At 39.9% G+C, this 23,896-nt stretch overlaps 1 long non-coding RNA gene across 1 annotated transcript; it reads left to right on the top strand.

Annotated features, from left to right (window-relative positions):
- Nucleotides 1–2,512: 2,512 nt before the first annotated feature.
- LOC135204476 (uncharacterized) lies at nt 2,513–19,111 on the top strand. Its single transcript, XR_010312245.1, has 3 exons — nt 2,513–2,632; nt 3,213–3,294; nt 18,798–19,111. It is a non-coding gene; the product is annotated as an uncharacterized LOC135204476 (long non-coding RNA).
- The last annotated feature ends 4,785 nt before the right edge of the window (nt 19,112–23,896 follow it).

Raw genomic sequence — 23,896 nt, 5'->3', positions numbered from 1 at the left:
GTTCCATTTAAATATCTTATATCTGGATTCACTCTCTCCACGGTTCCAAGTGTCTTAAATTTATAGATGCACATGTAGATTTTGTAATGGCTGAAATTTTAGTGTAAAATTATATTTAAGTTTAATGGGTGAGGAAGGAAGGAGTTTTCAGATACTTTTGGCTAACTGCCACTTATAGCTGAAGACTTGAACCAAATCCCAACAAACTTACTAACAATGGAACAGGCTCTACGAGCATAAGTCGCCTCTTACTTTACTTCCTACTTTGAACCCCTTTTACTTTTTCAAGTTAAAGAAACCTGGGGTTGGCATTGGTATGGTGTGGTAAACTCTCATCAATGTTGATTGTTCCGGGAGTCCCTTTCTAGGAAGGGTTGCGCCCTTACTAGTTAGGGGCGGCTTGCCTCACTGTTTAGGGTTCCGTGACAGTACTGGGGGGGGGGGGGGGGGGGGTGGGGGGGGGAGGCTTTGACAGGCCGATCCTTCCTTGGCATCGACGTCCCCTACTGTCTCGACGGTCATGGCCTCAACGTGGTGAGACAGTAGCAACATGGATCATCATGATGTATGATCTGTGGCTAACTAGTGACCATAACACCACAGGTTCAAGTCTCGGCTCATGAAATTTTGTATTCAAAGAAGATGCCGTTACAAAATCTTAGCTGCACGAATTTCAACCTATTATCGGTCCAGGTGTCTGAATTTAAATGTCTTTTCAGATTTATGAGTCATGTATTTAAATATCTTATTTTCAGATTTGTAGGAGTCGTGAACTTTAATATCTTTTTTTCAGGATGAAGAGCGTACGTGCGGATCGGGCGTGTTTTCGCTTTACTCAATTTGAAACCGAGAATTGACAGTCTAAATTTTTTTTAGTCTGCCCTAACCCCATAAGTGCGGTTAATTTTTGCTTTACTCAATTTGAAACTGAGAATTGACTGTTTAATTTTTTTTTACTCTGCCCTACCCCATTAATGCGGTTAATTTTCGCTTTGCTCAATTTGAAACTGAGAATTCGACTGTCTAATTTTTTTTTTACTCTGCCCTACCCCCGTTAATCCAGTTAACCTAGTCACTATGGGTACTAAAATCACTGTGAGCGGTGGAAACCTGTTCATTCCCCCACCCCCCCCCCCCCCCCCCCCCCCCCCCCCCCCCTTGGCCCAAATAAGGATGATAATGAAGGAGAATGGTTTAGATGTGTATGCGGTGATTAGCGTATCACAAAGAATGTGTATCTTGGTGAAGGAAGCAAAAAGAATATTTCTGTTGCTATTGAAATTAACTGTATAAATTGTCATGGTCGCAAATATCAAACAGTTGGTCATATACTGAACTCGAATGGATGCAAAAACTTACATTATGTAATGGAAAGGATTGCTGATTATACAGATCATGGCAATGATTGCTAATAGAAAATTAAAATGAGTGTGAATATCCAATCGGTAGAAAATCAAACACTTCAGATTGGAGACTTGCTAACTGAAAATTTTATGGCAATTTTTGCCATTGGTGAGACATGGCTGAAAGACGATGAAACTGCCAAGATTACTGATATGACTCCACCTGCGCATAGCTTCCTTCACTTCCCGAGGGAAGGTTGAGTTTGGTAGACTGATTGACTGGACTGATAAAATGTCTCCTGCTAGTGTTTTTATCTGCATTGATTTTAATCTTAGGATGGATGATCCAACCTGTGAAGGTGTCAGTGTTTAATGATACGGAAAATCAAACATAAGTGTGGAATTTGCAATGTGATCAAATAAATCTGATGAATAAACTGAGAATTTTATAATGGTGGTCCTGCTACGAGCACCTAGAAATGGTGGTGGACCTGAATAAGCCTTCAATATTAGTTAGTTTTGAGATAGTCAAATATTTTTTAAATTTTCCTAGGCTAAATTATTTGAAGATAGTTAAAACTGATTACTTCTTTAAATAGGTTTTATTTTTACAGTAAATCCTGAAATTATAGAAAACTGAGGCAATGGGTTAATAGTTTGGGTACAAACTTTATATCTCATTGTATGTGTAGTGTTTGAGGCTATGCAGTACTGGTGTTATTTAATTTAGTGCAATAGTTCAAGTTGGTTAGCACCAATAGAGTTAGATGCTAATGTAGATTTTGTAACTGTTGAAATTTTGGAATGTTCAACTTTTATTAGTCAGGTTAATGGCTGAGGAAGGAAGGGGCTTTTCAGGTACTTTAGTGTTTGGTGGGCAGCTTCTCCAACAAATTTTTGTTTGTTTCTGGTCAGATTTCAAACTTTGTGAACTTCTTAAAAAGAATAAGACTGCAGTAAAATACAAATAATTATTTTACCAAATTAGTTATTTTTGAGCTAATTCTCTGAAGTGTTAACCTTTAATAGTCTGTAAACTTAGTTGTTTGTTGGAATTGGGATAATCAATTTCATCATTTGTCATTTTTTTGTCTAATGAAAATAGAACTCAAATATTTTTTTTAAAAATTTTATATAGAAATCCTGTATCAGAGCAGCAAATTAATATTTTACTTTTGTTTCAGGATGTACTGGATCATCTCTGCTGCTCAGAAGAAACAAACTGCTTGTCTATGCAGTGCGGGTGTATTACAAATGTTTGCGAAAAAGTGGTGTCTGTAGATATTTAGGTGATGATACCATGAAAAGCCTTCCCTTTTTCCTTTAGTGTTTGTCTTTTCTTACTAGGATGCCTCTAATATACGTATTGCACTTCTGGGGAACTTTGTTGTACCAGATTGTACTTGTGTAAGTGGATGGTAAATGATTCATATTCTGAAGAATTAGGGGCAGGTGCTGTCCTTTGTGAATTGGGTATTCGATTTTTGTTGGAAGTTTCTCCAACAGATTTGTGTTCGGTCGGAACTCACCCATGGTCAACTCCTTTAAGAATGAATACATTGGTTAAAAATTGATACCAATATGGCAGTAGTAAATTATAAATCTATTTTTCTTCAAAATAAGTTATCAATCGGGAAGCTCATTCTCTCTAGTATTAATCTTTCGTAGTCGGTAAACTTATTGCAATAACATATTGTTATTAACTGGTAAAGAATCTTTATAATGCTTATTAATTACCATTTCATTAAAATAAAGGTCAAATATTTTTTTAATTCATTAAAAAAAATAAGTGATGTTCCAATGCCAAAAGCCTACTTGAATGGACACCTGGAGAGATAACAAATTAAGATTATTTTATCTTTGTTACAGGAAACTGTGCTGGATTATCTTAACTCGGAAGACTTAAATACAGGGTTGAAGTTCTCGTTGCAGATTTTGACATGAAATGGAGGTTTGTAAAAGAGCTAGTTACCGATTTGTTTTATAAAAGAAACGATTTAATCTCGTTGAGGCTAAATAGTTAATAGATTGTCAAAGAAAGTATTTACTCTTTCAAGGCTAATTAGTTAGCTGATAGTCAAAGAATTGATCTAATCTCGAGGCTGAATAGTTTGGAGATAGTAAAAAATTTAAATATATTTAATCTCTCGAGGCTAGATAGTTTTCAGATAGTCAGAGAATTTATTTAATCTCTCGAGGAAAAGTAATTTACAGTAGTAGAGGATTTAATCATTCGATGCTAAATTGTTTGTGGATTTTTAGTTTCTTTAATCACTTGATGCTAAATATTGTGCACACAGTCAAAACTATTATTTTGGTAAAGTTTTTTGTCAAATCCTGGAAGTGAAATAATTTGAACCAAGGTGAAATATTTGTGTACATATATTTTTATTGTGTTAGTAGTTAAGCAGTGCTGGTGAATAGTGCAATAGTGCGAAGCAGTGATGAAGTGAAAACAATAGTATGGCGCTAAGCCGTGATTGTGAAGAGTGCAGTAAGCAGCACGGGTGAAGTGAGTGAAATAGTACGGCACTAAGCAGCACGGGTGAAGTGAGTGCAATAGTACAGCACTAAGTAGCACGGGTGAAGTGAGTGCAATAGGATGGCGCTAATCAGTGCTGGTGAGGAAACGGCAAATATGACTTAAATTGTTCAATTGTTCTTCAATGAGTTCTTAGTAGAACTTTGATAGTTTTTTCATGAACTTATATAACTTATTTCCGGATTAAGTCAGTTCCATTTAATTATCTTATTTCCGGATTCACTCATTATTACAAGTTCATTTAATCTAAATAACTTATATCCAGATAAATTAGTTTTCAGATATTCGAATTTATTCAATCTCTCGAGGATTATTACTTTGCAAATAGTGAAAGTGTATTAAATTATTTGACGTTAAATAATTTTTAGATAGGCAGTTTATTGAATCATTCAATACTAAATAGCTTGCAGATAGTCTGTTTAATCATTTGATGCTAAATAGTTTTCAGATAGTCAAAAATATTATTTTGGCAAGTTTTTTTTTATAGGAAATTATTTAATTGAAATAATTTGAGTGTTTATGGTAGACGTAGGTGAAATGTTTCGGTACATATATTTTTTTCTTAGTTAAGTGTACATATATTATTTTGTCAGTAGTTAAGCAGTGCTGATGAAGTGAGTGAGGTAGTGCTATTTGTGCTGGAAGTGACTGCAACAGAACAGCACTAAGCAGTGCTCGTGAATTCAAGCAATATTACGGCACTAAGCAGTGTGGTGAAGAAAGTGCAAATATGACTTAAAGTTCTTCGATTGTTCTTCAATTATTCTTCGATGAGTTCTTCAATTGTTCTTCGATTGTTCTTCAATGAGTTCTTCGATTGTTCTTCGATATAGAATTTTTTCATATTTATATATTTTCAGATTAAGTCATTGTTCCATTTAAATATCTTATTTCTGGATTCACTCTCCACGGTTCCAAGTGTCTTAAATTTATAGATGCACATATAGATTTTGTAATGGTTGAAATTTTAGTGTAAAATTATATTTGTAAGTTAATGGGTGATGAAGGAAGGGGTTTTCAGATACTACTATTGGCTAGCTGCCACTTATAGCTGAAGACTTTACAAATCAAACTTTACTAACAATGGAAACGGCTCTACGAGCATAAGTCGCCTCTTACTTACTTCCTACTTTTGAACCCCTTTTACTTTCAAGTAAAGAAACCTGGGGTTGGCATTGGTATGGTTGTGGAAAACTCCATATCAATGGTTGATTCCGGGAGTTCCCTTTTCTATGGAAGGGTTTCGCCCCTTACTAGTTAGGGGCTTGCCTCACGGTTTAGGGTTCCGTGACAGTACTGGGGGAGGGGAGGCTTTGACAGGCCGATCCTTCCTTGGCATTGACGTCCCCTACTGTCTCGACGGTCATGGCCTCAACGCGGTGAGACAGTGGCAACATGGATCATCATGATGTATGATCTGTGGCTAACTAGTGACCATAACACCACAGGTTCAAGTCTCTGCTCATGAAATTTTGTATTCAAAGAAGATGCCGTTACAAAATCTAAGCTGCACGAATTTCAATCTATTATCGGTCCAGGTGTCTGAATTTAAATGTCTTTTCAGATTTATGAGTCATGTATTTAAATATCTTATTTTCAGATTTGTATTAGTCATGAACTTTATCTTTTTTCAGGATGAAGATCGTACGTGCGGATCGGGCGTGTTTTCGCTTTACTCAATTTGAAACCGAGAATTGACGGTCTAATTTTTTTTTACTCTGCCCTACCCCCATTAATGCGGTTAACCTAGTCACTATGCGTACTAAAATCACTGCGGTGGTGACCTGTCATTCTTGCAATAAGGATGATAATGAAGGAGAATGGTTTAGATGTGTGTGTGGTGATCAGCGTATCACAGAGAATATATGTATCTTGGTGAAGGAAGCAAAAAGAATATTTCTGTTGCTATTGAAATGAACTGTATAAATTGACATGGTTGCAAATATCAGATGGTCATATACTGAACTCAAAAGAATGCAAAACCTTACATTTATGTTAAGAAGTAGATTGCCTTGATTATACAGATCATGGCAATGATTGCTAATAGAAAATTAAAATGAGTTTATGAATATCCAATCGGTAGGAAATCAAACACTTCAGATTGGAGACTAGCTAACTGAAAATTTTATGGCAATTTTTGCCATTGGTGAGACATGGCTGAAAGACTATGAAACTGCCAAGAATTGCTGATTTGATCCACCTGCGCATAGCTTCCTTCACTTCCCGAGGGAAGGTTGAGTTTTGGTCGACTGCTTAACTGGACTGATAAAATGCCTCCTGCTAATGTTTTTATCTGCGTTGTTCCAACCAGTGATGTGTCAGTGTTTAATGATATGGAAAATCAAACTAGTGTGGAATTTTTAATGATATGGAAAATCAAACATAAGTGTGGAATTTACAATGTGATCAAATACATCTGATGAATAAACAGAATTTTATAATGGTGGTCCTGCTACGAGCACTATGGGATAGTCAAATATTTTTTAATCTTCCTAGGCTAAATAATTTGAAGATAGTTAAAACTGATTACTTCATTAAATAGGTTTTATTTTTACAGCAAATCCTGAAATTATAGAAAACTTAGAGGCAATGGGTTCATAGTTTGGGTACAAGCTTTATAATATCTCATTGTATGTGTAGTGTTTGAGGCTATGCAGTAATGGTGTTTTTTAATTTAGTGCAGTAGTTTAAGTTGGTTAGCACCAATAGTTAGATGCTAATGTAGATTTTGTTACTGTTGAAATTTTGGTAGGTTCAACTTTTATTTGTCAGGTTAATGGCTGAGGAAGGAAGGGGCTTTCAGGTACTTAGTGTTTGTGGGCAGCTTCTCCAACAAATGTTTGTTTGTTTCTGGTCAGATTTCAAACTTTGTGAACCCCTTAAAAAGAATAAGACTGCAGTAAAATACAAATCTAATTATTTTACCAAATTAGTTATTTTTGAGCTAATTCTCTGAAGTGTTAACCTTTAATAGCCGGTAAACTTGGTGTTTTTAATTGGATAATCAATTTCATCATTTATGTTTTTGTCTAATGAAAATAGAACTCTAATATTTTTTTTAAAATTTTATATAGAAATCCTGTATCAGAGCAGCAAATTAATATTTTACTTTTGTTTCAGGATGTACTGGATCATCTCTGCTGCTCAGAAGACAAAAATGCTTGTCTATGCAGTGCGGGTGTATTACAAATGTTTGCGAAAAAGTGGTGTCTGTAGATATTTAGGTGAGGATACCATGAAAAGCCTTCCCTTTTTCCTTTAATGTTTGTCTTTTTTTACTAGGATGCCTCTAATATACGTATTGCACTTCTGGGGAACTTTGTCGTCCCAGATTGTACTGGTGTAAGTGGATGATAAATGATCCTATTCTGAAGAATTAGGGCACGTGCTGTCCTCTGTGAATTGGGTATTTGATTTTTGTTGGAAGTTTCACAAACACATTTGTGTTCAGTCGGAATTCACCCATGGTCAACTCCTTTAAGAATGAATAGATTGGTTAAAAATTGATACCAATATGGCAGTAGTAAATTATAAATATATATTTCTTCAAAATAAGGTATATTTCGGGAAGCTCATTCTCTCTAGTATTAATCTTTCGTAGTCGGTAAACTTATTGCAATAACATATTGTTATTAACTGGTAAAGAATCTTTATAATGCTTATTAATTACCATTTGTTCCGATACGTAATACAAACCATCGGTCCTTTAACAATAGGAAGTAGCTAGCGGCAGCTGGTACGGTCGTAAGCTTCGAACAAGGGGAGAAACGGTAGTTAACTGCTTGTCCGACAGTCGCGCGCCGCGCGACTGGGGGGGGTAGGTAAACAAATCACTTTTGCTTTCGGCCGCGGGTGTGAAGGACGTGTTCGTCATCGCTCTCTGCCCGCTTCATCGTCGTATGCTTTGTTTATATTGTGTTTTCTACTAATGGTTGGTTTGACTTGAAAATGAAACTGTAAGTACACTGTTTTCATTTTCATTACTTAATTATGAACCAACATGGAGTTATCGCCGTAGATGCGGTGATTTCCTCTCTTTTCATGAATTGAACCCTTGAATTATGCCTCGGTGCCGAGGGCGGGGGGGTGGGCGCGCTCGCGCCGAGTCATGTATTTTGGGCGAAGTGTGTAATTGAAAAATGTAAGTACCCCTCCTTTTCATTATATGTTTGCCCTGTGGCGTTCGTTACCGAGAGTGTGTTTGCGCTCGGCACGAGCCTTTTAATTTGTATAATTAGAGAATGCAATGAAAGTGGATTCGCAATTGCAATATTCTTTTCATTTTCATTTATTTATTTGCATGAAATTTAATTTGGATCAATTTTCGTTCTTACCCGAGGGAATTGATCCTTACGATTTTTGTATGTGAAATGAGATCGCAAGTGCAGTATTCTGTTTTCATTTTCATATATATTTTTATGATAGCATCATATTATTGGATCAAGTTTCCGTTCTTACCCGGGAATTGATCTTTTTCCCCTTTAAGTTCTATGAAGTGAATCGCAAGGGCAGTATTTCCTGTTTCATTTTCATATTACTTTTCACTGCTGTGCGGGGGTAGGGGAAGCGAAGGTACCTGCCAGGAAGTCGTCGGAAAGCTCTCCCGCGACTCCCTTGGTATCCGATTCTTCGTCTTCCTTCCTGCCCCCCGCTCAGCTTCTTCGTTATATATTTGGGGTCTTCCTTGCGTTTGGGGTGGGGCATGTCTTCCCCCCGTCCGTGAGGGAACCCCTCTTACTAATCTATCTATGTTACCGCAGGTGCTACATCCGTGGGAGACGACCTTGGACAGGTATGCACCACCGCGGAGGCAGGGCGTGCCTAGCATCCACGGGCTGCAGCAGCGTCTAGCGAGGTCTGGGGCGGTCTCCACTACTACCACGGCCGCTTATGCTGATCACACCCCCCCCTCCTGGTCTACACTCCCCATGCTGTGTCGATGACGCCGTCTGCCGCTACTAGGGCCGCAGCCGTACCGAGGTGGGGGTTGCCGCCGCCGCCTGTTTTCTTCGTGTTGCCTGCCCCAGACTTCCGCTGTTCCAGCAGCTCGCCCCTGGACCGGCCGCCAGGACCCAGGTTCCGCTGGCTGCCGATGATTCTACGAGGCGATCGCTGGCCTGCCGTACCTGCCGCTGATGTGATTCCCGCTGTTGGCTTGGCTGTCCCTTCTGGGTCTACCGCTGCCGCTGTTCCTGACGCTCCCCTGAGCTGGTTGCTGTTCCTGTCGCTCCTGATTCCTGTGCCTGTCCATGCTGGTCCTAGCCCACGGTGTGTCTTCCCAGTCCCAGGTCCTTCCGGACAGGTGCAGTCGGGCCCTGTTGCTTTCGGCAACTGCCCCGGCTCCCTCCTGGATGGAGGACCTGACGACTGTCCTGCGAGAGCTGACGAGGAAGAGGAGAAGAGGAAGCTGTCATCTTCGTCTTCATCGTCTGCTGCTGCCTCTTCCCCTTCGACTTCTAAGGCCCATAAGCCGAAGAAGAAGAAGGCTGCCTTCCCCCCTAAGAAGTCTCCTTCGGGAACTTCTAAGGGCCCGTCCCACCTCGGTGGGACGGGGGGTTCTGGCTGGTCCTCTGCTCCTTCGGGAGCGGGGCCCGTCTCCCTTCCGTAAGGAAGAGATAGACGGGTGACCAGAGGAGTATCGGTTAGCTCTGGTACTTCCTCGCCTGGTGCTAGCGGCGATGCCGCTACGCCAGGTTCCGGCTCGGTCTCTCGTTCGCGAGAGATCCCGAGTGTACGTTCTCCCTCGGGAGACCGTGCAGCCAAGTTTCGGCGCCAGAGTTCGCTCGGCGCCAAGACGCGGCACGGAGCAGAAGGCGGGTGAGACGCTCAGGTGACTCTTGCCAGGCCAGCGGCCGCTCTTGCAGCGACCAGCTGGTAACCCGGGTTTTCCCCCCTAAGAAGGCTCCTTCGGGACCTTCTAAGGGCCCGTCTCGCTCCGGCGATTCGGGGAGCTCTTCTGCTGGTCCTCCTGCTCCCTCGGGAACGGGAGGGCCCGTCTTTTTCTTCTACAAGGAGAAGAAGACGGGGACCAGAGGAGTACCAGCTTCGGCTGCACTTCCTCGCCGGTTTTAGCGGTTCTGCCGCTAAACCAGGATCCGCCTCGGTTTCTCGTTAGCGAGAAGTACCGAGTGGACGGTCCTCCGCGGGAGACCGTCCAGCCAAAGTCTTGACACTCGAGCTCGCTCGCCGCCAAGACCGAAGCGCGGAGCAGAAGACTGGTGAGTGTCGTGCAGACGACTCCCTCGCTAGGCCAGTGGACGCTCTCGCAGCGACCAGCTGGCTGCCTCGGGTTGGTTTGAAAAAAAAACCCGTTGAAACGGGTCCCGCTGGACCAAGCCACGGGTTGAGGCGAGGAAGGGGTCCCCGCGGTCGTCAGGTACCAGCCACGGCTGGTACCAGCGGCTCGACGCGCCGAGAGGACGCTCGCCGGTTCTCACCGCGACAACGAGCCTAGCAGGTCACCTGACGCCGCTCGCATCGGGACCAGGGCGGAGACGGTAAACCAGCAACAGCTCGCCTGACGCTAGACATCAGCGTCGACGTTCTCAGTCGAGCCGCTCGCCCACAGGTGAGCGGCAAACGGCCAGGCCTGCAGATCGATCTCCACCGCGGGTTGGTGATCGGCTGCAGCCCCCCACGGTACGCTGGTCCTGCCAGCGAGGGGGGGGGGGAGCGTCAGGTCTGTCTCTCCACTACCTTCAACTTCCTCGGGCTACACCGGGAAGAGCGAGGTAGCTAGGAGTGATCGTGAGAGGTGCGCCGCTCACGATTCCCGTCACGACACCGCACGTGCCAGGTTGGTCTTAGGTTTACCCAACCAGGACGTTACGCGCAAGTGATGTTGGAGGCAACCCCGCCAGGATCTGTTGCTGGCCCTTCTTCTGAAGGAGGAGGGTCCTGGGAGCTGCTCTTGTTGGAGGGACTGGACGGTCCTACTCCTCAAGACGCTGTAACTTCCGAGATTCAGAGTAACTTTACCCAGGTTATTGCACTGATTCGTCAGCACAACGACCGGGGGGAAGGATCGCCGCTCCCACCAGCAGAGCCCATGTCTCTGCTTGAGTCGTTTTGGGGCCCGAGAGGGAACCCAAACCGACGGTGGGTTTGCCGCGATCGGAGCTTGCCGATTCTGTCTTGAACCAGAGTCTCTCGTCTCCGGACAAGAAGGCTCTCTCAGTTCTGGCCGGTCGATCAAGCTACTTCCACCTCCTCTACTGCGACAGCGGCGTTTCTACGTGTCTTCGGACACCGTATTTTAAATACTCCTTCGGTCCTCCTGAGAGGTTTCGACCTCGACGAGGACTGGAATGAGTCGGAGGACGGTATCGGCTCTCTCCTGTCAGGTGTCGATCAGCCCCACCCAGACGACGTTCACAGTGGCGGCAGACCCTTACCTACAGTGAGAGTTCGTAACCACCCTCCTCGGGAAAAACGTTTTCTCCTGACGATACGTTTCCCAGACTCTGAGAGGCCATCGCCGCAAGGCGATGGCTGCTCCTACTCTTCTCCAACTGCTAGTTCCACTGGGAAGGCGAGCGAGTATCCAATTCCTCCCCCATTCCCTCTCTCCTTACGGCTACGAGGGAAAGGGGAAGGATCCTACAGAGATTTCTCTGTAGGATCCCACGTTGGGGACTGCGCTACCAGGGGGGACCTTCGGGTCCTACCTGACGTAAGCCCCGGTCGTTGAGGAGGGATCCTGCCCCATTCTCGATTTCTACGGGAATCGAGAGGACCACCAGCCGATATCGTTTGACGAATTCGGTGGGGGTTTCGCAGACTGCTTAGAATTCTACGGAATTGCTAGCGCATTCAGAGTGTTAGTTTTCTTACGATCTCCAAACACTTAGGCGAGACCACGGTCCAAAGTGAGCGAGACGAGAATCCCCGATATGTTACACGATAATCGGGAACCTCGCCTATGCTCGAATTCCTGGAATTTCTAGCATTAGGAAGAAGACTGCTGCTGAAAGAAGACTATCTCACGTAGGCGACCAACCTGGAATAGAGAAGAACGGACGGGAATATCCAGTTTGGCTGGAAACTATCGTCTTAGTATTCTGTTCACCATTGAAGCTTTCCTTCGAGGAAGACTTCTCCTTCACTCTCTTTAATAGAGAACGAAGGTGGTCAATCTCCAATCCTTATTTTGTTTTCTTGAAGGAAAGAATTTAGGATGGAGATCGTTGTTCAGAATCCTACAAATATACTACGTATATTACCTCGCGCACATGATTCTGCTAAGCAGTTGAATGGTCCGAGGGGTAGGCGCATATCCTGGTTATTCTACGGATTTGCGACTTAGACGAAAAGTATTCTAATTGAACTGCAACCCGGGTTGCCTGCAACCTCCCAGAGTTTCCAGTTTCAATTTTATATACTTATGGTGTTGTCACAACAACACCATTTAAGCTTTTATATTTACCGAAATTCGTTTCGCTTAAATATAATTGCTCGAGCATATCTTTTTATGCTCGGTGGTTCTAGCCGAACGCATTCCTTCGTGGAAAGGATTACTTGGCAACTCAGGATGACGAGTCAGCGACAGCTACTGCGTATTGAATTGCCCGAGGCATTTCAGTATCAGCTGCCGCTTTGAGATAGCGGTTGTTTATGTCTTTCTCACCTGCTTGGATTGAATAACAACCGTATCTCTGCCACAATCACGGACTTAAGTCTCTGATTAACGGGGATTCTCTCATACATGAATGACCATCTACTGCTGTGAAACGCTAGTATTCATCGTCTTCGGTATTGCGAGAATTTTAAACAGAGATATCTATTCGACTCTCATCTTTTTTTTCTGTTTACCGCACGTAACAGAATTCTGTAATAGTCTTGCTGCATCGTATCCCGATAATGCGAATGATTTTTGCGGAATCTGAGTTTGTCCTCAAAATATCTTGTATTCGGAGGTGTACAATTGTTCATTGTTCACCCCGGATTAGCAGATGTATTGAAAGACATCGCCTACTCCCACACCTGCCAGCTCTACTTCCAAACGTTCAGCCCATGAGAAGCAGTTCTTCAAGCGGCACTCCCCTGTGTTTCATTACTGAAGAACGCCCCGCTTTCATTGCACAACGGACAGCAATGAAATGGCGGTTAGCGTTTTCAGTCATTTGTAAGCACAGGTTTAGAATCTTGAGATTCCTTCTCTCGATTCAGCTGGAAGACGTAGGTTGCATTCATTGGCCTACCTTCGTCTTCAACGTCACATAGTGTTGTTCTCCTTAAGCTGAGATCCAACGTCTATGAGATTTTCTTGCCATCAGGGACCTCGGTCTTTTTTTTGAAGGCAATTGACTTTCGCCTTTTGAGCTTATGCATTAAGAGAATCATCGCCGTGCCGTCCGGCATCGGTGACTAACAAATATTTTATTTGTTTGGTCTCTCAGCATAACTCTTTAAAGGGCGAAGGTCACTGTGACCTACCCGGATGCTTGGACAACTTGCCTCTACTGATTCCGAAACCAGTCAGTCGGCAGCTGTCAGAGCGCCCGAGTCAGTTACGAACTATGCTGTGGACTTAGTTCGGTTGTTCCAGAGCAATCATTACTTCGTCTTAATAGCTTGTCAGTATGAGTACTGTACATAACCAAAGTCGAGAAGAGGGATAGGTCATACGACTATTCCCTTCTTTTCGTCTTAGGTAACTGCATGACTTCTCTTGAGAAGTCAAGCACAAGGGATGGGGATTTGTGACGCTCGATTTCGTACCGATCTTCGTAGCGAAGACTCAGAACCCTTCGGTAACTGACGATTGGTTCGAGTCCTTCACAATACCCTCCCTAATGGACTTCACCGCCTTCGATGCGAACGGAGATGCTGCCTTGTCCGCAAGAACTTCTCCGTGGCGCAGGTACTGGAAGGCAGGGGTCTGGTCAACCAGACCACATGCCCTTCCTTCTACCTTCGGGATATTGCCCACAGGTCCTTGGATCCTTTTCCTTGGGACCCGTGGTGGCTGCTCAACACGTGTGTAGCGAACCCAGACCCTCGCAGGCTGAACAGCATCGAGTCCTGGGTGTGACCATAAAGAATGGATGAGTGAATGAGAGTGTGACTGGCTCCTCTTCCCATCTTTTCTTCCCCTCTACCTGTGGTTAGAGGGACACGGTCGTCACCCTGCTGGATAAGGACAAAGATGCAGGTGAGCTACTCAACAGAGCCCCATCCTATCCTTTCACTAGGGATAGGAGCGTATATCCACCACTTCCTCCAACAAGGGGGAGGAAGTGGATGCCAGCTTGAGACAACCCATACTTTATGTTGCCATCTTGCAAACAGGAACAAGTTCTTGCTTGCTGGTACGAAGAGGATACGCTTGCTCTCTCTTAGTACTCGGCCCAGAGGTCTGACCATTGATCCTGCGTGCACACACCCCCGATCAATCGGACAGAGGCTTGGATCCCTCCCTCGCTCTTACGACCAGGGAGGCATTCCAGGGATGGACGAACACCAGTCTGTTCATCAAAAGACTCAGATTCCTCCCACCAAGAAGTGAGTCTTCCTATTGTTAAAGGACCGATGGTTTGTATTACGTATCGGAACAAATGACAATTTGTCGAAAATTGCATTTTTCCTAACTATACAAACCTGAGGTCCTTTACATATAGTCCCTCCTCATGCCACCCCTCACTCTGTGTATTTTGCATGGGCCAAAAGCAAAATGATTTGTTTACCTCCCAGTCGCGCGGCGCGCGACTGTCGGACAAGCAGTTAACTACCGTTCTCCCTTGTTCGAAGCTTACGACCGTTGTTCCAGCTGCCGCTAGCTACTTCCTATTGTTAAAGGACCTCAGGTTTGTATAGTTAGGAAAAATGCAATTTTCGACAAATTGTCATTTCATTAAAATAAGGTCAAGCATTTTCTTAATTCATTAAATAAAAATAAGTGATGTTCCAATGCCAAAAGCCTGCTTTAATGGACACCTGGAGAGATAACACATTAAGATTATTTATCTTTGTTACAGGAAACTGTACTGGATTATTTTGACTCTGAAGACTTAAATACAGGGTTGAAGTTCTCGTTGCAGATTTTTGACATGGGATTGGAGGTTTGTAGAAGAGCTAGTTATCGATTTATTTTATAAAAGATAAAAGAAAAAACTATTTCATCTCGTTGAGGCTAAATAGTTATTGTCAAAGAAAGTATTTTCTCTTTCAAGGCTAAATAGTTAGCTGATAGTCAAAGAATTTATCTACTACAAAAAAAATTAAGTATGTCTAATCTCTCGAGGCTAGATTGTTTTCAGATAGTCAGAAAAAATTTAAGTTTATATCTCGAGGATAAGTAATTTACAGATAATGGAGGATTTAATCATTCGATGCTAAATAGTTTGTTGATTGTTAGTTTCTTTAATTATTCGACACGAACTAGTTTGCAGATAGTCAGTTTATTTCATCACTTTATGCTAAATATTGTGCACAGTCAAAACTATTATTTTGGTAAAGTTCTCTTTATCAAATCCTGGAACTGAAATAATTTGAATCAATAGGTTTATGGTAAACGAGGTGAAATATTTGTGTACATATTTTTGTGTTGTTAGTAGTTAAGCAGTGCTGGTGAATAGTGAAATAGTACGAAGCAGTGATGAATTGACTAAAATAGAATGGCACTAAGCCGTGATTGTGAAGTGAGTGCAGTAAGCAGCACGGGTGAAGTGAGTGCAATAGTACGGCGCTAATCAGATTAAGTCATTGTTCCATTTATCCTTCCGATTTCACTCTTTATTGAAAGTTCATTTAATTTAAATTTTCTGGATCAAGTCATTGATCCATGTATCTTATTCCTGGATTCACTCATTATTCCAGGTTCATATAGTTTAAGTGTCTTATTTCCGAATTGTCATTGTTCCATTTAATTACCTTATTTCCCGTTCCCGATTAATTCAATATTCCAGGTTCATTTAATTTACATAACCTATTTCTAGATAAGCTAGTTTTCAGATTTTTGAATTTACTCAATCTATCGATGATATCTAGTTTGTAGATAGTAAAAGTATATTTAATCATTTTGGCGCTTAATATTTTAATTGTTCATTTAATCATTTGATGCTAAATAGTTTGAAGATAGTTAATTTAATTATTCAATGCCAAATAGTTTGCAGATATTCGGTTTATTTAATAATTTGATGCTAAATAGTGTACAGAAGTAGAAAAGTATTATTTTGGTAAGTTTCTTTTATAGGAAATTATTGAATTGAAATAATTTGAGTCGATGGGTTTATGGTAGACGTAGGTGAAATGTTTCTGTACATATATTATTTTGTGTTAGTAGTTACATGAACAGTGTTAGTAGTTAAGCGTGAATACATTATTTTGTCAGTAGTTAATCAGTGCTGGTGAAGTGAGTGAGGTAGTGCTATTTGTGCTGGAAGTGACTGCAATAGAACAGCACTAAGCAGTGCTCGTGAATTCAAGCAATATTACGGCACTAAGCAGTGTGGTGAAGAAAGTGCAAATATGACTTAAAGTTCTTCGATTGTTCTTCGATGAGTTCTTCAATTGTTCTTCAATTGTTCTTCGATATAGTAATTTTTTCATATTTTATATATTTCAGATTAAGTCATTGTTTCTATTTAATAATAAAAAAATCTTATTTCTGGATTCACTCTCTCCACGGTTCCAAGTGTCTTAAATTTATAGATGCACATATAGATTTTGTAATGGTTGAAATTTTAGTGTAAAATTATATTCGTAAGTTAATGGGTGAGGAGGGGAAGGGGTTTTCAGTTACTACTTTTGGCTAGCTTGCCAACTATGAGCTGAAGACCTTGAACCAAATCAAACAAACTAAATTACTAACAATGGAACAGGCTCTACGAGCATAATCGCCTCTTACTTTACTTCCTACTTTGAACCCCTTTTACTTTCAAGTAAAGAAACCTGGGGTTGGCATTGGTATGGTGTGGGAAACTCGTATCAATGTTGATTCCGGGAGTCCCTTTCTAGGAAGGGTTCGCCCTTACTAGTTAGGGGCTTGCCTCACGGTTTAGGGTTCCGTGACAGTACTGGGGGAGGGGAGGCTTTGACAGGCCGATCCTTCCTTGGCATTGACGTCCCCTACTGTCTCGACGGTCATGGCCTCAACGTGGTGAGACAGTGGCAACATGGATCATAAATCATGTATGATCTGTGGCTAACTAGTGACCATAACACCACAGGTTCAAGTCTCGGCTCATGAAATTTTGTATTCAAAGATGCTGCTGTTACAAAATCTAAACTGCACAATTTCAATCTATTATCGGTCCAGGTGTCGAATTTAAATGTCTTCTTTCAGATTTGAGTCATGAATAAATATATTAAAAATTTTCAGATTTGTAGGAGTCTTTAAGTTTAATATATTTTGTTTTCAGGATGAAGAGCGTACGTAAGGATCGGGCGTGTGTTTTCGCTTTACTCGATTTGAAACTGAGAATTGACAGTCTAATTTTTTTTTACTCTGCCTACCCCGTTAATGCGGTTAATTTTCGCTTTACTCAATTTGAAACTGAGAATTGACAGTCTAATTTTTTTTTACTCTGCCCTACCCCCATTAATCCGGTTAACCTAGTCACTATGGGTACTAAAATGACTGCGGCAGTGACCTGTCATTCTTGCAATAAGGATGATAATGAAGGAGAATGGTTTAGATGTGTATGTGGTGATTAGCGTATCACAAAGAATATGTATCTTGGTGAAGGAAGCAAAAAGAATATTTCTGTTGCTATTTGAAAAAATTAACTGTATAAATTGTCATGGTCGCAAATATCAAACAGATGGTCATATACTAAACTCAAATGAATGCAAAAACTTACATTATGTAATGGAAAGGATTGCTGATCATACAGATCGTGGCAATGATTGCTAATAGAAAATTAAAATGAGTGTGAACTATCCAATCGGTAGGAAATCACACTTCAGATTGGAGGGACTTGCTAACTGAAAATTTTATGGCCAATTTTGCCATTGGTGAGGACATGGGCTGAAGACGATGAAACTGCCAATGATTGCTGATATGATCCACCTGCGCATAGCTTCCTTCACTTCCCGAGGAAGGTTGAGTTTGGTAGACTGCTTGACTGGACTGATAAAATGTCTCCTGCTAGTGTTTTTATCTGCGTTGTCCAACCAGTGATGGTGTCAGTGTTTAATGATACGGAAAATTAAACATAAGTGTGGAATTTGCAATGTGATCAAATACATCTGATGAATAAACTGAGAATTTTATAATGGTGGTCCTGCTACGAGTGCTATGGGGATAGTCAAATATTTTTTTAAATCTTCCTAGGCTAAATAATTTGAAGATAGTTAAAACTGATTACTTCATTAAGTAGGTTTTATTTTTACAGCAAATCCTGAAATTATAGAAAACTTATAGGCAATGGGTCAATAGTTTGGGTACAAAATTTATAATATCTCATTGTATGTGTAGTGTTTGAGGCTATGCAATAATGGTATTTTTTTAATTTAGTGCAATAGTTTAAGTTGGTTAGCACCAATAGAGTTAGATGCTAATGTAGATTTTGTAACTGTTGAAATTTTGGTAGGTTCAACTTTTATTTGTCAGGTTAATGGCTGAGGAAGGAAGGAAGGGGCTTTCAGGTACTTAGTGTTTGTGGGCAGCTTCTCCAACAAATGTTTGTTTTCAAACTTTGTGAACTCCTTAAAAGAATTATAAGGTTCAAATTTATGCCAATAAGACTGCAGTAAAATACAAATATATTATTTTACCAAATGAGTTATTTTTGAACTAATTCTCTGAATTGTTAACCTTTAATAGTCGGTAAACTTAGTTTTGTTAATTGGATAATAAATTTCATAATTTGTCATATTTCTGTTTAATGAAAATAGAACTCTAGTATTTTTTAACATTTTAAACCGAAATCCTGTATCAGAGCAGCAAATTAATTTTTCTTTTGTTTCAGGATGATGTACTGGATCATCAATTCTGCTCAGAAGAAACAAACTGCTTGTCTATGCAGTGCGGGTGTATTACAAATGTTTGTAGAAAAGTGGTGTCTGTAGATATTTAGGTGAGCATACCATGAAAAGCCTTCCCATTTCCCTTTAGTGTTTGTCTTTTTTTACTAGGATGCCTCTAATGGGCAAGTAGACGTAATCTTGAGAAATAATTATCTATTTTAAGGGAACAGATTCTAAGATATAACATATAATGAACCTTGGGAGAAGAAAATATTGATAATGTACGTGAATATGATTTCCTAAAGTTAATAGGATTCCTTTTGTTTAGTTCTTGTTAACTAAAGTCTCTCTCAATATTACACGAGAAATAGTGAATGTTTGGAACCTAGATTAAGAGCATAATGACATTCCTTCCCAAAAAAAAAAAAAAAAAAAATTCCAAAAAAAAAAAAAAAAAAACCACCCTAAACAGTTTTCACAACCATTTGTAATTCTTTGTTCCGATAGTAGTTCCTTGTTATTATAAGTTTTGGTGAAGTAGTGTATGGGCGTCTGCTGGTCTAGAATTAAAAGTGCAGAGATTATATTATTAACATTTGACTGTCATTTTTGACAACGTGAATGTGTTAGCGTTATGAAACTTGGATTAAAATTGCTATTAGAAAATCTGTCGAAACCTAGATAATCCTCCTATTTCGCTTTGTTCCAAATAAGGGAGGCGACGGATAACGGTGACAAGTGTTTTATTATTTTCGAAATTACCACCATTCTAATTGTCATACTGTTATAAATTTTATTCTGTTTGTCCGAAAGTATTTAAACTAAAGAAAATCGTAAATGTTTTAATTTTCCTAGTCCTACCAAAATGTTAATTTACAGTTAAATTTCTGCAGCCCAGAAATAGAAAAAAAACAAAAAAAAGTGTACAAGTTTAAAAGGAAACTTTGATCGCGTTTGACTTTCCTCCATTTTAACCTCAAGCTTTGTTGTCGCTCTCATCTGTGAGAGGTTCGCGACAGTTTCATGCTTTGATATCTGGTAAAAAACCTCTATAGCATCTGTAGCAACACGATTTGGTGGGATATAAATCCTAATTTTCTAGGAAAGTGAGGTTAGACGAGTTGTCCATTAACGTGTTCATAATTATTCTTATAATATCGGTTAACATGAAAAGCGGCTGTCAAAGATTACGACCTTAGCCTTTTGTCAACATGGCCTACTGCGTACTTCAGTCCGCAGAAGTCTACAAACTCCGACAAGAACATCTGGCAAATCTTACCAAATTTGTAAATGGACAACTGTAATTTACGCAAGGTTACTATGGTGACTATTCATGTATTTCATCACTGGTGCGTCATATTTATGCCGTCTGCGCAGTGTGAACATACGCCACACTTCAGTTGTTGAGGTAATCTAAAATTTCTAGCCACCTGGAGATTTTCCCTTATTAAACAATGACATGACTGAATACAGTGAACTACGCATTTTACCAAAGGGAAAACAAACCTCATGAGTCACAGGGATGTGGGGGTTGGAGGTGGGAGACCACACATCCGTAATTCACACGAGAGAAAAATGGAAAGAGAGAGCGCACAACGAAACAGGATATAATAATGACTCTATATGAACAGGAAGGTTACAGGAGCCAGGCACAGTTTCAATATAATGAAGTGATTTCACAAGAGAAACGTGACATCATAAACTTGCCTAAGCAACAGATATCCGCTATGATGATATCCTAAAACGACTGCTTATTTTAAAGTTAATGCTAAATGAATTCTTTATTCCAAATAACCATTGATTCTTGGTTTGCAAAAGACAGTCCTATTGTATTTTTGACTTTCAGTTTTTATGCCTATTAACCGCCGATAATAGACCTCGATTCATAATTCAAAGCTGCGGGCAAGGTACCATTCAAGTCAAACATTCATTGTTACTTTTATAAAGTATTTGAGTGGTGTGCTAAAGTTTGGCATTGTCGTCATTTCATGTCACGTGATAAATAACAGACTAATAGATCATGAGTCCTGCTTATACAAATGAACTGAAGAGGAACTTTCATCAGCCCTTGACAGCAAGGACAAACCATCCGAATGGCTAATTAATTATTCATTTATGAGCATATAAAAGACAAATGATGCTTATATCACATTTGTGTAACGGCCGCATTCTTTATTCTAAGCACAACTGGATTATGCATACGATGAAATCATCCGTTTGCAAACCCGTCTTTCACATACGGCAAAAAATATGCTCCGAAATCTGTAGTCGTACAATGAATTTTAATACAGACAGCATGCTTCTGAACCAAAAATTCAAAAAAACTCATTTGGGTTAAAAAAAAATGAAATTGGTTGTGTAATAAACACATGGAATTATAAATTGTTAAATGAGTGTAGAAACTAAACTTTTATAAATCTAAAATGCAACTAGCAAATTAATGCAAAAAAATTACATTGCATGCGGTTCTTTTGATTTTTGTTCAACCCCCCCATCTTCCTTTTGCATTCCACTGCCATGACCTTCATGTATTCGGAAACTAGAAGAGACCGGCACGTCTAAGCGTTCAAGTATAATAAGAAAGGTTGCAACATCCCTCACAACTGAGAAAATCTCAATTTCTAAATTGAAAATCCACATTTGTCTAAGAAGCAAGCGTGTGAACTCTGGACATATAAATTGCAATTCAGAACGCTAACAGATGCCATCAGGACTCGGAAATGAGAAAGGTAGCTGTGTAATCTATCATGCTCAGAAAACACTAGATTTAAGAGATTTCCTTAGTTTGGCAGTGAAGGGCAGGAAACTTGTACAAAAATATTATAAATCAATGGTTTTTTTTTTTCCATATCTAGCACAGAATTTCGAACATTCGAGAACACAAAAAAAATGCTAATTTAATATAGAATACAAACACTTTAAATACACGGGCTGTTTCTCTAAAGAGCTTGTTGTCTTCGAATCACTTTTCATAAAACAATAGTTCCACAATTAAACAACCAAACTACTGCTACACCTCTTTACCTGTCATAACTATTATATTTACTACTTCTGTCACGTCGTCGTCTTACCTTCACTTGAGATGGTAATTTTCTTAGCATTGTAGTAGGTTTTCTGTGAATTTTAAATGTATGTTGGTTATTGGGATGAGTCTTTTTATTATGTTTTGTGTATTAATCCTTTTTACAGCCATGATGATGGGGCTGGACCCCGAACGTCCTTTTAAATTACCAGAAGACTTCTCCCTTTCATCTTCAGAATGATCTGAGGCAAACTTGAAAATATTAGATGACAAGAAATTAAGAGAATGATGTCCCATGTGGTCTATGCAGGAAGTGTACGGAAGTCATGAAGGTAATTGATCTTGCATTAGGAATGACATCTAGCATGACGGCTTGGAAAGTAAATACTTCAATACTTTACCCTGGAAAAAGGCAAAGGGGCATAGGAAGACTTAATTAAATTCAAGTATAAGGTTTTAATTGATAAGATTATGATAACTTTACAGTTTATCACTGATCAAGCAACGCTTAATTGCTTAATCAGATGACATAAGAAAAAAAAAAAAAAAAAAAAAGAATACGCCATTCCGCATCGATCACAGTTCTGTTAATGGAATCCGATTCTCGAAAATGGGGACAAGCTTATATTGGAACCATTCTCCTGGCTCCTATCTTTTATTTTGAGATTTAAAACGCAAAACTTAAAACTAATGGACAGGTAAATCAAGCAGAGTGTAATAATTAAAACTCGGAACCATTCTACAAGGCGAGAACTGAGAAAACTCAAAACTGGATCATTTAAGGTATTTTAATATCACAAGAATTAGGTACATTTGTATGAAATTCGGCGCTTCAGGATAACAGGGAGCTTTGATATACGTAAAACAAAACATTCAAGCTGCCCTTGAAAATGTGTCGCTCCAGGAATCGTAATCCAATGCAATAATATCAGCGAAGAGACCTAGAAAAGCTCGTAAGGAATCGAGAGTAGGAAAATAAAATGTTCGGGTAATCATAAAAACGCACCCTTTAGAGTTCTTTAGAAATTTATTACGATTCCTTTACTCATTTTGCTATTTTAAGCAGAATGATCAATGGCCTTTTTCCATCGAGTTGTTAAGTTTAAGGAAATTTTGAATATTATTTTTTACTTAATAATAATGTACGGATGAGGAGAGTAGGAAAGCGTTCACGAATAAGATTCTGTTTGGATAATGGATCAATCTGGCGTTATTTAACATTTTATTTGTTCTTTTGAAATATTTAAAGTTTGCAATTCTGATGCCACGTATCAGTCATTGCATTCTTTACATTTAAGCTAACTCAAGAAATATCAATAATGCAAAATTCCTCTTACTGAATGAATCGTTAAGTGAAACTTTTTCTTAGCTGCAGCTCTGATCAGAATTTAAGAAAATAAGTTTCTTTTTCACTCGACTGCCACTGAAAAGCCCAGAATGCCAACTTTTAACGATTTTGAAATGTAGAACTTTCAGGCAATATGTTACAAAATGCTTAAATTATTGAACTGGAAATCTTTCGTTAAAAACAAATAATTTCTCCTCCTCTGATGCAGTAATAGAATCTACCATTATTATACTGTAATGACTCATAACAGAATGTTGTCATATTGGCAATTCTACATCCTCTAGGGCCAAGGGATGATTCCCCGTGTTACCAGAATTTGTTAAAAGTGAAAGTGATGGTATTATTTTCTCACATTTATAATCCTTCATATATTTATTTATCCTGGATTTATCTATCCTCTTGCTATAGAGACAAAATAGTTTCTTTTTTGATGGCCAGGGTTTATAATATAGAGTATTTCTTTGCTTTAGGAGAGAGAGAGAGAGAGAGAGAGAGAGAGAGAGAGAGAGAGAGAGAGAGAGAGAGACTCGACTATCGGAATGGAATATAGAGTTTAGGACAAAGACTCAGTACTGTGACCTATGAGGCCATTCAGCGCTGGAAAGGAAATTGAAAGTTCTGCAGATCATAAAGCTAGTTATTCTTCCGATAAAATAACGGCTGAATTTATACATGAAGGATTTTCCACGTTTCTCGCGATTTTAGGAGACTTGATAAATATAACAGAAACA

Source organism: Macrobrachium nipponense, chromosome 47 (genome assembly GCF_015104395.2).
Source record: "Macrobrachium nipponense isolate FS-2020 chromosome 47, ASM1510439v2, whole genome shotgun sequence".
NCBI lineage: Eukaryota > Metazoa > Arthropoda > Malacostraca > Decapoda > Palaemonidae > Macrobrachium > Macrobrachium nipponense.
The sequence above is the reverse complement of the archived record's forward strand: the minus strand, read 5'-3'. Positions and strand labels throughout refer to the sequence as shown.